Here is a 12759-nt window from a genome sequence, read left to right as displayed (position 1 = left end):
CATTGCGCATATATATATATATATATATGTGTGTGTGTGTGTGTGTGTGTGTGTGTGTGTGTATATATATATACACACATACATACATACATATCACATCTTCTTTATCCATTTGTTAGTCAATGGACATTTGAACTTTTTCCATACTTTGGCTGTTGTTGATAGTGCTGCTATAAACATTGGGGTGCATGTGCCTTTTCAAATCAGCATTTTTGTATTCTTTGGATAAATACCTAGCAGTGCAATTGCTGGGTCATGGGGTAGTTCTATTTTTAATTTTTTTGAGGAATCTCCATACTGTATTCCAGAGTGGCTGCACCCATTTACATTCCCACCAACAGTGCAAAAAAGGGTACCCCTTTCTCTGCATTTTCACCAACATCTATTGTTTCCTGAATTGTTAATTTTAGACATTCTGACAGGTGTGAGATGATATTGCATTGTGGTTTTGATGTGTAGTTCCCTGATGATGAATGATATTGAGCCTCCTTTCATGTGTCTGTTAGCCATCTGGATGTCTTCTTTGGAAAGTGTCTATTTATGTCTTCTGCCCATTTCTTCACTGGATTATTTTTTGGGTGTTGAGTTTGATAAGTTCTAATAGATTTTGGATACTAACTTTTTTTAAAAAAAAATTAATGTTTATTTATTTTTGAGAGACAGAGTGTGAGCAGGGGAAGGGCAGAGAGACAGACAGAGAATCCAAAGCAGGCTCCAGGCTCTGAACTGTCAGCACAGAGCTCAACATGGGACTTAAACTCAGAAACCGTAAGATCATAACCTGAGCAGAAGTAAGACGCTTAACCAATTGAGCCACACAGGAGCCCCATTTGATACTAACCCTTTATCCTATATGTCATTTGCAAATATCTTCTCCCATTTCATCATTTGCCTTTTAGTTTAGTTGATTGTTTCCTTTGCTGTACAGAAGGTTTTTATCTTGACGAAGTCCCAATAGTTCATTTTGCTTTTATTTCTCTTGCCTCTGGAGACATGTCCAGTGAGAAGTTGCTGTGGCTGAGGTCAAAGAGGTTGCTCCCTCTTTTCCCCTCTAGGATTTTGATTGTTTCCTGTATCACATTTAGGTCTTTCATCCATTTTGAATTTATTTTTGTGTATGGTGGAGGAAAGTGGTCCAGTTTCATTTTTCTGCATGTTGTTGTCCAGTTTTCCCAGCACCATTTGCTGAAGAGTCTGTCTTTTTCTCATTGGATAATTGTTTCTGTTTTGTTGAAGACTAGTTGGCCATTCATTTGTGGGTCCATTTCTGGGATCTCTATTCTGTTTCATTGATCTATGTGTCTATTTTTGTGCCAGTAGCATACTGTCTTGATTTTATAGCTTTGTATTACAGCTTGAAGTCTGAAACTGTGATTCCTCCAGCTTTGGCTTTCTTTTTCAACATTACTGTGGCTATTTGGTGTCTTTCGTGGTTCCATACAAATTTTAGAATTACTTGTTCTAGCTCTGTGAAGAATGCTAATGTTATTTTGGTAGGGATTGCATTGAATGTATATATTGCTTTGGGTAGTATAGGCATGGAATGTTTTTCCTTTTCTTTGTGTATTCTTCAATTTCTATAGTTTTCAGCATACAGAATTTTTATCTCTTTGGTTAGCTTTATTCCTAGGTATCTTATGGTTTCTGGTACAATTGTAATGGCTGTATTATTTTAATTTTTTTAATGTTTATTTATTTTTGAGAGAGACCGAGAGAGCACAAGTGGGGGAGGGGCAGAGAAAGAGAGGGAGACACAGAATCTGAAGCAGGCTCCAGGCTCTGAGCTGTCAGCACAGAGCCTGACATGGGGTTCAAACTCATGAGCTGTGAGATTGTTACCTGAGCCAAAGTCAGACACTTAACTGACTGAGCCACCAAGCACCCCTAGAACATATTATTTTAAGCCAACATTCAAGATTATCTTGAAACAGTTTGCCTTTTTCTAAAGTTTTATTTTTTTCTTCCTTCCTTTAACTTCTTTCATCATTATCAAAAAACAATTATTAATTAATGATTTTTCATGTGGTAATCTTTGAAAGGACAAAGCGATATTGGTAGACCGGGTCATTGCCTGTTATGACTGTTAAATTACCATTTGTTAAATGTAGCACAAAGTGCCAGATGGTGAATCTCAGTTCAAAAACAGACCACAGGAGAAATTGAAATAGAGAAATTTATTACTCACAGGTTCTGAGGGAAGTACATGGCACACCTTGAGGGGCTACATGGGGAGGTCAAGACAAGGTGCAGGCAGAGAAAGAGGCAGGACCTGGGACACATGCCTTTATAGCAGCTACAGATAGAGAGCTTTCGGGTTCCCAGGATAAGGCCAGATTGGTCAATTCAACAAAAAGCAGGTTTCTGTAAGCCTCACCAGAGTCTATCTAGCAGGCATATCAGGAGAAGGCCCTAGGAACCAGGGGAAACTGTTGATCATGAGAGCCACTGGAGGCATCATATCAGGGGTATGTATTTGTTTGTGACTCTGTAGGTTGTTTTCTAGGGCATGATTGTGCATCAGGGGATTAGTGTCAGTTTAAGGCCCCTACAGCCCACTTGGCCAAAGAAAATGGATGCCAAGGCAGCAATACTATGGAATAGCTTTGCCATATCCTCAGTAGTGTTGTTTGAGGCTCACAGACTGACATAACACATTCCACTCAGAGGCACACAAAAACTGCAGAGTGGTATGGAATAGAAAACATTTTACAAAAGAAGACCATGGACTCTAGGATTAAAAGGAAAAGAGCATCAGGAAACTGGGCTCCAGTTCTTTAGTGCTTTTTATTTCTTCCCTCCATACTTCTCTTCCCCTTGTCCTCTGCAATTGCCACAAAGCAAGGAAATGGAAATAAGGTGAACAGAAGAGAGAGAGCATGGTCAGGGTGAGAAAGAGCTCTATTGAGACAAGCAAGTATGACTTGAGACACATTTTAGGAGTGTGGAAACAGGGGCAACAATCTCAGGACACAATTGACTGAGACCTCCTGGGCAGACACCCATAGTGGGAAAAGCCCAGAATGTGGAACTATAGCCATTCGCCAGATAGAGTGAAACAGGAATTGTACATATACTGATGTGATCAGATTTGGATGAGAAAACTCACAGGCCTGGGTATGGAGAAAACAATCTGAAGAAACCTGGCTGGAAATAGGAAGACCACTTAGGAAGCTATTACTAGAATTAGGAAGGACATGAAGGTCAAAACTAAAATTGGAAGTTATAGGGAGAGGATGGATTCAAGAGCTACTAAAGAAGTAGAACCAACAGGACTTGGTTCTTAATAAGGAAAATGGAAGAACTAAGGATGACTCCACGTGCTTCGTATGGCTGAATGGATGATCGCACCATCCTGAAAAAAGAGACCACAAGGAAAACTGAGGTGGAGGAAGAAGATAAAGCATTGTAATTTATGTTTTGAGTCTGAGTTATCTGTATATATAACCAGGTGGTGGTGGTGTCTGAAATGCCTGTGTGGGCCTCTGGAAGAAGGCCATTAAGGGAGGCATGGATTTAGAAATCATAAGGTAGCCCTTGAGGTCATGGCAGTAGACTGGATCACTCAGGGAGAATATATATAATGAAAATAGAGAACGGTTATTGATCTCCCCTTAGTAAATATAACCAGCTTATCTAAGCTCTTCCCATACTCAAAGATTCGATTACTCTTATTTTGCCTTTAAGAAAGCCCAGAATAAGTACTGGAGGCTTACTGGGCAAACCAGAGGTTCTGAGAGGATATAATCATGGTCTCTGTCCTTGTTTTACTATTAGATGAGGAACAAGCATACCAATGTTAAATAAATTCAAAGTATGAACAAGTAGCAAATTAATCAAAAACTGTTATATTGTGAAACTAACTCAATATCTCTTAATGCTGAAGGATTGTAAGAAGGATGACAAATGAATGTGATTAATCAGAAATTTATTTACAATGGTCTGTAAGACACTGAAGATGCATCCAACTATTGCATCACTTTTTTGGCTTTGGTTTAAGAATTAGACTTGCAGTTTTAAGAATAAAGGAAATGCCATAATTGCATCAATGCAAAGTAGAATGGAATTTTTGTGTGTATTTCATTCAACTCTTAAACTGTTGCCTCATGATTAAAGACAATGCCTCAAATATACTTCTTCATATTTCTTACATTTTATACCAATAAATATTCCTCTAGGGAAAAATTAGCTGCAAATCAAAAAGGTTTTGAAATCTTTAGTTTTGTAATTTTCTTCATTCATAAGTAATAAAAATCACTTTGATATCTAGAATGTATATTATGTAGCGAAGTTATCTGCATAGGTATTTCTCAATCAAATTGATTTTCTTCTGTTTTTTTATGAAGTGTTCTGCTCACTAAATTCAAAATAGCTGGGAGAATAATCCAAACTCTGCTTTATTTTCCCCACGTGTGCCAGTATGTACATGCACTAGCAATTTGAAAGTGATGTGCATGTGCATCTGTTGATGTAAATGAGTTAACGCTGCTGTCAGGTGGATTCACGTCCCCCAAAAAGGAAGAAACTCTTAGGAAAATGCCTGAGTCTCTAGAATGTAATGCTCTGGAGGTTTTGTTATTGTGGTTGCTTTTTAATTGAGTCTTGACATTTTAGAACTGAAGATCAACAGTAAGATAACGATTAAATTGCAAACTGCTTGAGGGCAGGAGTTGTACCCCATTTACTATTGCATTTGCAGGGTCACATAGTAGCTGGCATACACTGGGCTCTCAACAAATAATGGGTACCAACTGAATAAATGAGTGCTGCCATCTTCCAAATATTAAAATTAGAAGCAAAGGGACCTGTTGAAAGTCACACAGCTAGTCAATGGCAGAGCTAAAACATGAGCACATGCCATGGTGACACCATAGCTGTCACCGATGTATCTGATACTTCTCTACTATGGGCACATAAGAAGATTACACTTCCCTGCCTCTTGAACTAAGGCTTGGCCATGTGACTTGCTTTAGCCAATGAAATATGAGATGGAATATGTGTCACTCCCCACAGAAGCTTTTAAAAACAACTACATGAGTGTCTGTGTTCCCTCTTTTCACTTACCATGGTGATTGCAGAAGCAGAGGTTGATATTAAGTTGCCAGCAGATGGGCACAGAATTCTGAGCCACCTCCATGGAAGACGGCTCTCTGGAGAGCCATCCAGACCCACTACACTTTGCACGAGGAAGAGACAATCTTTTGTTCTGTTAAAAACTAAGGTTTTGGTATTACTGCAGCATAACCCACCTATCTTGACTCATACACCTAGCAGAGTAGGTAAACGTGGCTCTGAAGTCAGACTTCCTGTCTTTAAATCTGCCTCTGCCACTTGCCAGTTCTGAAGGCTTTGGCTCTGAGATCCAGTTTCTTTATCTGTACCATGGCAATAATATTTGCTCCTACCACATAGAGCTGTTTGAGGATTGAATAAATTAATACATAGAGAGTTCTCAGAACAGTGGTCACTGTTGTGGTTTCTCAATACAGGTTAGCTAATATTCTCTGGCCAGCATTTCTCTCTCTCTTTCTCTCAAGAATAACAAAGACACTATATAGATAACTCCAGGTTGATTCAAAGCCTATATGTTATCAATGAAACCTTATAATTAGAAGAAAATATCAAAAGTTGTCTTTATGACCTCGGGATAAGAAAGAATGTCTTTTTTTTTTTTAACATTTATTTATTTTTGAGGCAGAGAGAGAGTATGAACAGGGGAGGGTCAGAGAAAGAGGGAGACACAGAATCTGAAACAGGCTCCAGGCTCTGAGCTGTCAACACAGAGCCTGACGTGGGGCTCGAACCCAGGGACTGCGAGATCATGACCTGAGCTGAAGTCAGACACTTAACCGACTGAGCCACCCAGGCGCCCCAAGAAAGAATGTCTTAAGATGTAAGTGAGCAGAAATCATGAAAAATAAGTAAATATTTGACTAAATAAATGTTTAAATTTCTGTATTACAAAAGACACTATAACAAAAAAGGCAAGCACGAGGTATGAGAAGTATTTGAAATATGTGTCACTAACACAAAAATCTGCTACATCAACAAGGAAGAGACAAATAATTCAAGACAAAACTAGGCAAAGAATGTGAACAGAAAATTCACTGAACAGGAAACTCAAATGGCCAATAAACATAAGAAAAAATGTTTAGTCTCACTAAAAATCATTGAAAATATTGATTTAAATATTTTAAAATGATATGCCATTTTACAAAGAGCAGACTGGCAAGAATGAAAAATTGTAGCCATACAAATCTTAGCAAAGATGTGGAAAAAACAAGAATGTACATACACTATAGATAAAAGTATAACAGATTAATCTACTTAAAAAATAAAAAAGCACTTAAGAAATATATAATCATTAATTAGATTCATAAATGACCATTAGTGACAGTCAAGGAGGGTGAGTAATTAGCTTTTCAGAATCTTAATACCACTGTGGGGCACCTGGGTGTCTCTGTTGGTTAAGTGTCTGACTTCAGCTCAGGTCATGATCTCATAGTTCATGAGTCTGAGGCCCACATTGGGCCTCTGCACTGGTGGTACAGAGCCTGCTTGGGATTCTGTCTCTCTCTGCCCCTGCCCACTTGCACTTTTTCTCTCTTAAAATAAACAAATAAACGTTAAAAAAAAAACCAGAATCTTAATACTACTCAAAGCTTACCAGAAAAATGTTTAAGCATTTTATCAGAAATGCTTATTTTTCACCAAAAAACATAAAATACCTAGGAATAAATCTAACCAAAGAAGTGAAAAATCTATACACTGAAAACTATAGAAAGCTTGTAAAATTGAAAAAAGACACCAAAAAATGGAAATATATTCCATGCTCATGGATTGGAAGAACAAATATTGTTAAAATGTCAATACTACCCAAAGCAATCTACATATTCAATGCAATCCCTATCAAAATAACACCAGCATTCTTCACAGAGCTAGAACAAATAGTCCTAAAATTTTTATGGAACCAGAAAAAACCCCAAATAGCCAAAGCAATCTTGAAAAAGAAAACCAAAGCAGGAGGCATCATAATCACAGACTTCAAGCTATACTACAAAGCTGTAATCAACAAGACAGTATGGGACTGGCACAAGAACAGACACTCAGATCAATGCAACAGAATAGAGAACCCAGAAAGTGACCCACAAACCTATGGCCAACTAATCTTTGACAAAGCAGGAAAGAATATCCAATGGAATAAAGACAGTCTCTTCAGCAAGTGGTGCTGGGAAAACTGGACAGAGACATGCAGAATAATGAACCTGGACCACTTTCTTACACCAGACACAAAAATAAATGGATGAAAGACCTAATGTAAGACAGGAAGCCATCAAAATCCTCGAGGAGAAAGCAGGCAAAAACCTCTTTGACCTTGCCCGAAGCAACTTCTTACTCAACACATCTCCGGAGGCAAGGAAACAAAAGCAAAAATGAACTACTGGGACCTCATCAAAATAAAAAGCTTCTGCACAGTGAAGGAAGCAATCAACAAAACTAAAAGGCAACTGACAGAATGGGAGAAGATATTTGAAAATGACATATCAGATAAAGGGTTAGTATCCAAAATCTGTAAAGAACTTATCAAACTCCACACCCAAAAAACAAATAATCCAGTGAAGAAATGGGCAAAAGACATGAATAAACATTTCTCCAAAGAAGACATCCAGCTGGCCAACCAACACATGAGAAAATGCTCATCACTCATCATCAGAGAAATACAAGTCAAAAACCACAATGAGATACCACCTCACACCTGTCAGAGTGGCTAACATTAACAATTCAGACAACAACAGATGTTGGCGAAGATACGGAGAAAGAGGATCTCTTTTACATTGTTGGTGGGAATCAAGCTGGTGTAGCCACTCTGTAAAACAGTATGGAGGTTCCTCAAAAAACTAAAAATAGAACTACCATATGACCCAGCAATTGCACTACTGGACATTTTATCCAAGGGATACAGGTGTGCCGTTTCGAAGGGATACATGCACCCCCATGTTTATAGCAGCACTATTCACAATAGCCAAAGTATGGAAAGAGCCCAAATGTCCATCTATAGATGAATGGATAAAGAAGATGTGGTATATATATACAACAGAGTATTACTTAGCAAGCGAAAAGAATGAAATCTTGCCATTTGCAACTACATGGATGGAACTGGAGGGTATTATGCTAAGTGAAATTAGTCCGTCAGAGAAGGACAAAAATCGTATGACTTCACTCATATGAGGACTTTAAGAGACAAAACAGATGAACATAAGGGAAGGGAAACAAAAATAATATAAAAACAGGGAGGAGGACAAAACAGAAGAGACTCATAAATATGGAGAACAAACTGAGGGTTACTGGAGGGGTTGTGGGAGGGGGGATGGGCTAAATGGGTAAGGGGCACAAGGAATGTAGTCCTGAAATCATTGTTGTACTATATACTAATTTGGATGTAAATTTAAAAAAATAAAAAATAGGGCGCCTGGGTGGCGCAGTCGGTTAAGCGTCCGACTTCAGCCAGGTCACGATCTCACGGTCCGTGAGTTCGAGCCCCGTGTCAGGCTCTGGGCTGATGGCTCAGAGCCTGGAGGCTGTTTCTGATTCTGTGTCTCCCTCTCTCTCTGCCCCTCCCCTGTTCATGCTCTGTCTCTCTCTGTCCCAAAAATAAATAAACATTGAAAAAAAAATGTAAAAAAAATAAATAAAAAATAAAATTAAAAAAAAAAGAAATGCTTATTTTTTTTACCACAAAGAAGTTTTGTATTAAAACATACAAAAATGTTCTATCCTAGTCCAAGTTTAAGAAATTTTTCTTTATAACCGTTTAAAATGAACAATCTGGCAATAAACTCCTCTACCCTATTATCTTTCAATTCCATTTGTAGGTGAAACACCAGGAGACATGTACAGATGTCAACTGAACATTATTTGCACCAAAACATCAGGAGCAATGCAAATGTTCATCAGTATATAAAGGAAGAAAATGTTGTGATATAATCATGCTATACAGGCAATGAAAGTGAATTAATTAGACCGATATGTAATAACATGGGATAAATTTTGAAAACAGGATATTAAGTTTTATCTTATTTATTTATTTTTAATATTTATTTATTTTTGAGAGAAAAAGCACTAACAGGGGAGGGACAGAGTGAGAGGAAGACAGAAGATCCAAAGCAGGGTTTGCACTGTCAGCGCAGAGCCCAATGCTGGTCTCCAACTCACAAACCATGAGATCATGACCTGAGCCGTAGTCGATCACTCAACCAACTGAGCCACCCTGGTGCTCAAAGGATATTAAGTTTTAATAAGCAAGTTGCAAACGTATGATAAATAGTATGATAGCTCATATAAATTTTTATAACACTCTAAGCAGTATTATGAATGCTTATTGGTATATATACCTGGGGTAAAAATATAATACCATATTTGGAATCACACCAAAATTCCTGACAGTAGGAGGTGGGTAAAAGAGAGAGGGAAATGTTACTAGAAAGGGAATTAAGGAAATCTCAGTTTCATCTGTAATTTTGTTTTTTTAAAAAATCAAGCAAAATATCAGCATTTATTAATATGGCAAGTACATGAGTATTTGTTACATTATCCTTTGTATTTGCTTTCCTGTCTTTTTAAAAAAATTAATTAACCTATAAGTAAAGTCTAAGAATAGAGTGTTGATAGATTTGACTACATAAAAATATAAAGCTTATAAAAAAACCTATCATGCTCAATAACTTAAAATGAAAACATGTGTAATAATCATGAAAGACAAAGTTTAATATCCTGAAGATACCATAAGTTCATGCAAGTCAGCAATCAATGGGCCAAAGGCATTGAGCAAACAACTCAAAGGAGACTCAGTTCAAAAAAAGTATTCTTCTTCATCAATAGTCAAAGATACGAAAATTGAAATTAAAATAACATTCACATTACCCCTTTTAATCCATTTTTAGAAGGATAATAATCAGTTCTAGCTACAGCAAGAGAGTTTGGACACTCTCACACATTTTTAGTTCAAGTGTAAATTATTTCAACACTTCTAAAAAACAGTTTAGCAATACAGGTCAAGAGTCTTAAAAATATTCATATCCCTGAACACAGTGACTCCATTTCTAGGAATCTATTCTAAAGAAATAATCTGAAATTTGTACAAAACCTAAAATATGCACATCAAATAAATATTGTGGAATTATTTATAAATAGCATAAATGTCTTAAGACATACACATATATGCCTCCATATGGAAGAATATTAAGAAAACAGGAAAAATCATATTTATGAGAAATGTTTAATGACATGAAACAATGCTATGTCAAATGCCACATTGCAAGATAAAAAATTATTTATATAAGAAGGATTATTTGGAGGATTGCCCATTAAAACAACGAAAAGGAAATATACTGAAATGTTAGCCATGGTTAACTCTGGTTGATGGGACTAGCATATTTGAAATTTTCTGTTAGAAGTTTGTGTTTCTTTTATAGCCAAAGAAAAAAATTATTGCAGAAGTATGACTTTTAGTTACATTGCTTTCTGTAAGCAAATGTAAATGAACAGTATATTTAAAGAAAAATCCATGTTAAGCTCCTCAATTTTCATTATAAAATAAAGATTTTAGAAAGAGGGCAGAAAATCCATTAGTCTATTTTAGAAATGAGGAGGATGGCCTCTGGGAGCAACTGGAGATACCATTAACAATTTCATGCTAGTGCATGTGCGGCCCAGCCCTTCAGAGGGAGCGGCGCTCTGATTATCAGAGGCCCAGACGGTTGACAAAATTGATTGGGGATTGCTAAAAGATTGGAATTTGAGAGAGAAGTTTCCTTTATTGACACACATGTTCCAGTTCCCAAAGCATGGAGAAATTCCATATGCCACAGAAATGAGGTCTCAAAACTGCCCATTATGGAAACAAACAAAAAAAAAAAAATTAAATTTACTGCTGAAATAAAATATGCCCCATCTGGCTAACATTTGGAGATTTGTTTTCAGTCCACATTGCTACAAACATACTTGACAGGTCCCAGGGTAATTGACTGTAGTGTCAAAGCATAAATAAAACTGAAGCACCAATTCTGGGTATAACAAAAGGAGACATTCTGATGCTCCCCAAGACTTAGATTTAATGTGTTGAGTTGCAGTATTAATATAGTGCTTGAGGAAATAAGTGCATAAATAAGGAGTGCGTTTATTGTATATAGGCTGTAACTATTCACATTCTTAAGGGAAATTTAAGTCTACATGTGTGATGTAAGTGACAAGTGTTGTAGGTCAGCCTCGAGGGAGACCAGGGTGTATCATGGTGTTTGAGAGAGATTAGTTATGTTGAGCCCTCCCTTTCAGGGCAAGCTAATGAGGATGGGGTAAATGGGAATTGGGTTTGTGATTTGAAAAGCCTAGATTGGGGTGAGGACTTCTAGGCTGTAAGCTGAGAACCAGGAAAATATGATTGGCACTATCTAGGAAGCAAAGGCAAGGTAAAGAGAGAAGATTAAAAAGAAAAAGAAATGAAAAAAAAAACAATGTATGAATAAAATCTAGTGATTAAGAGGTAAACTCCATGAGAATATAAATCATAATAGGAATATGAAGGCAAGGGGGTTGAGAGGGCAGATTGAGGGTGGAATGTAGACACAGATGCAAATGTCTGGGACACCCCTGGCTCAAACACAGAACTGGTTGGGAGAATGGTGGACATTAAAATAGAGTCTGGGCTGGGGCATCTGGGTGGCTCAGTTGGTTAAGCGTCTGACTCCTAATTTTGGCTCAGGTCATGATCTCATGGTTCATGAGTTTCAGCCACGCATTGGGCTCCATACTGACAGCATGGAGCCCGCTTGGGATCCTCTCTCTCCCGTTCTCTCTCTGCCCTCCCCTGCTCATGCTCACATTCTCTCTCAAAATAAATAAATAAACTTTAAAAAATAGAGTCTAGGCTTTAAAAAAAATTTTTTTATGTTTATTTACTTTTGAGAGACAGAGAAAGCAAGAGCAGGAGAGGAGCAGAGAGACCAAACAACATGGTCTGGGGTAATTTACCTCTGCCTCGTAAGCCATGGCAAGGAGCTTAGATTTTATTGCAATCTATGGGAAGTCACTGAAGAGTTTTGAGCAGCAGACATTATTACCCAGCCTGATTTCAAATGATCAACCTGTCTGCCATGTGAAGGCTAGATGAGAAAGGGGCAAAAGTGGAATCAGGGAGATCATGAAGACTATTGCCCACCCAGATGAGAAAAGAGAGTAGGTTGAGCTGGGATGGTCCTGGCAGCGATAGAAATGAATGACACATTCAGTATAAATTTTGGAGGTAAAAAGGACATAGCAAGCTAAAGGGTGAGTGTAAGGGTGAGGGAGACTTTAGAATATCTTAAATTTAAAATGTCTGTGAGATGTCCCAGTGTAATTGTCTAGTAGGAAATTCTGTGGTTTAGGGCACAGATGAGGGAATTGTTGGCACAGAGGTGGTGAACACCACAGGAAGATTAAGGCAATCTGACAAGGCCGTCTAGACAGCCAAAGGACCCAATGAAGGATTGAATCCAGAGAGCAGTCCAAAGACAAAAGAAACTCAGAAAGTTTAGAGGTCACATGTCTCAAGAGAATCCAAGAAAGAGAGAGAAAGAAAGTGAATGGGATTTGGCAGCCAGGTCAAGGCAGCAAAGTACAAAAAAGTGCCTATCCAATTGGGCAACTTGGAAAAGGCAGTTTTAATGGAGTTTTAAAGGCAAGGTTCAAAATGGAGTTGGTGAAGAAATGAAGAAGGAAGAATGA

The 12759-nt window shown here is 37.7% G+C and overlaps 1 protein-coding gene across 4 annotated transcripts in view; it reads left to right on the top strand.

Moving 5' to 3' along the window:
- Nucleotides 1–12759, top strand: part of VEPH1 (ventricular zone expressed PH domain containing 1) — a 261729-nt gene that overhangs the window by 191539 nt on the left and 57431 nt on the right. The window lies entirely within an intron of this gene.

The sequence above is a fragment of the Herpailurus yagouaroundi genome, unplaced genomic scaffold (assembly GCF_014898765.1).
Source record: "Herpailurus yagouaroundi ecotype Mexico unplaced genomic scaffold, PumYag 159, whole genome shotgun sequence".
NCBI lineage: Eukaryota > Metazoa > Chordata > Mammalia > Carnivora > Felidae > Herpailurus > Herpailurus yagouaroundi.
This window is presented reverse-complemented; position numbering and strand designations above follow the sequence as displayed.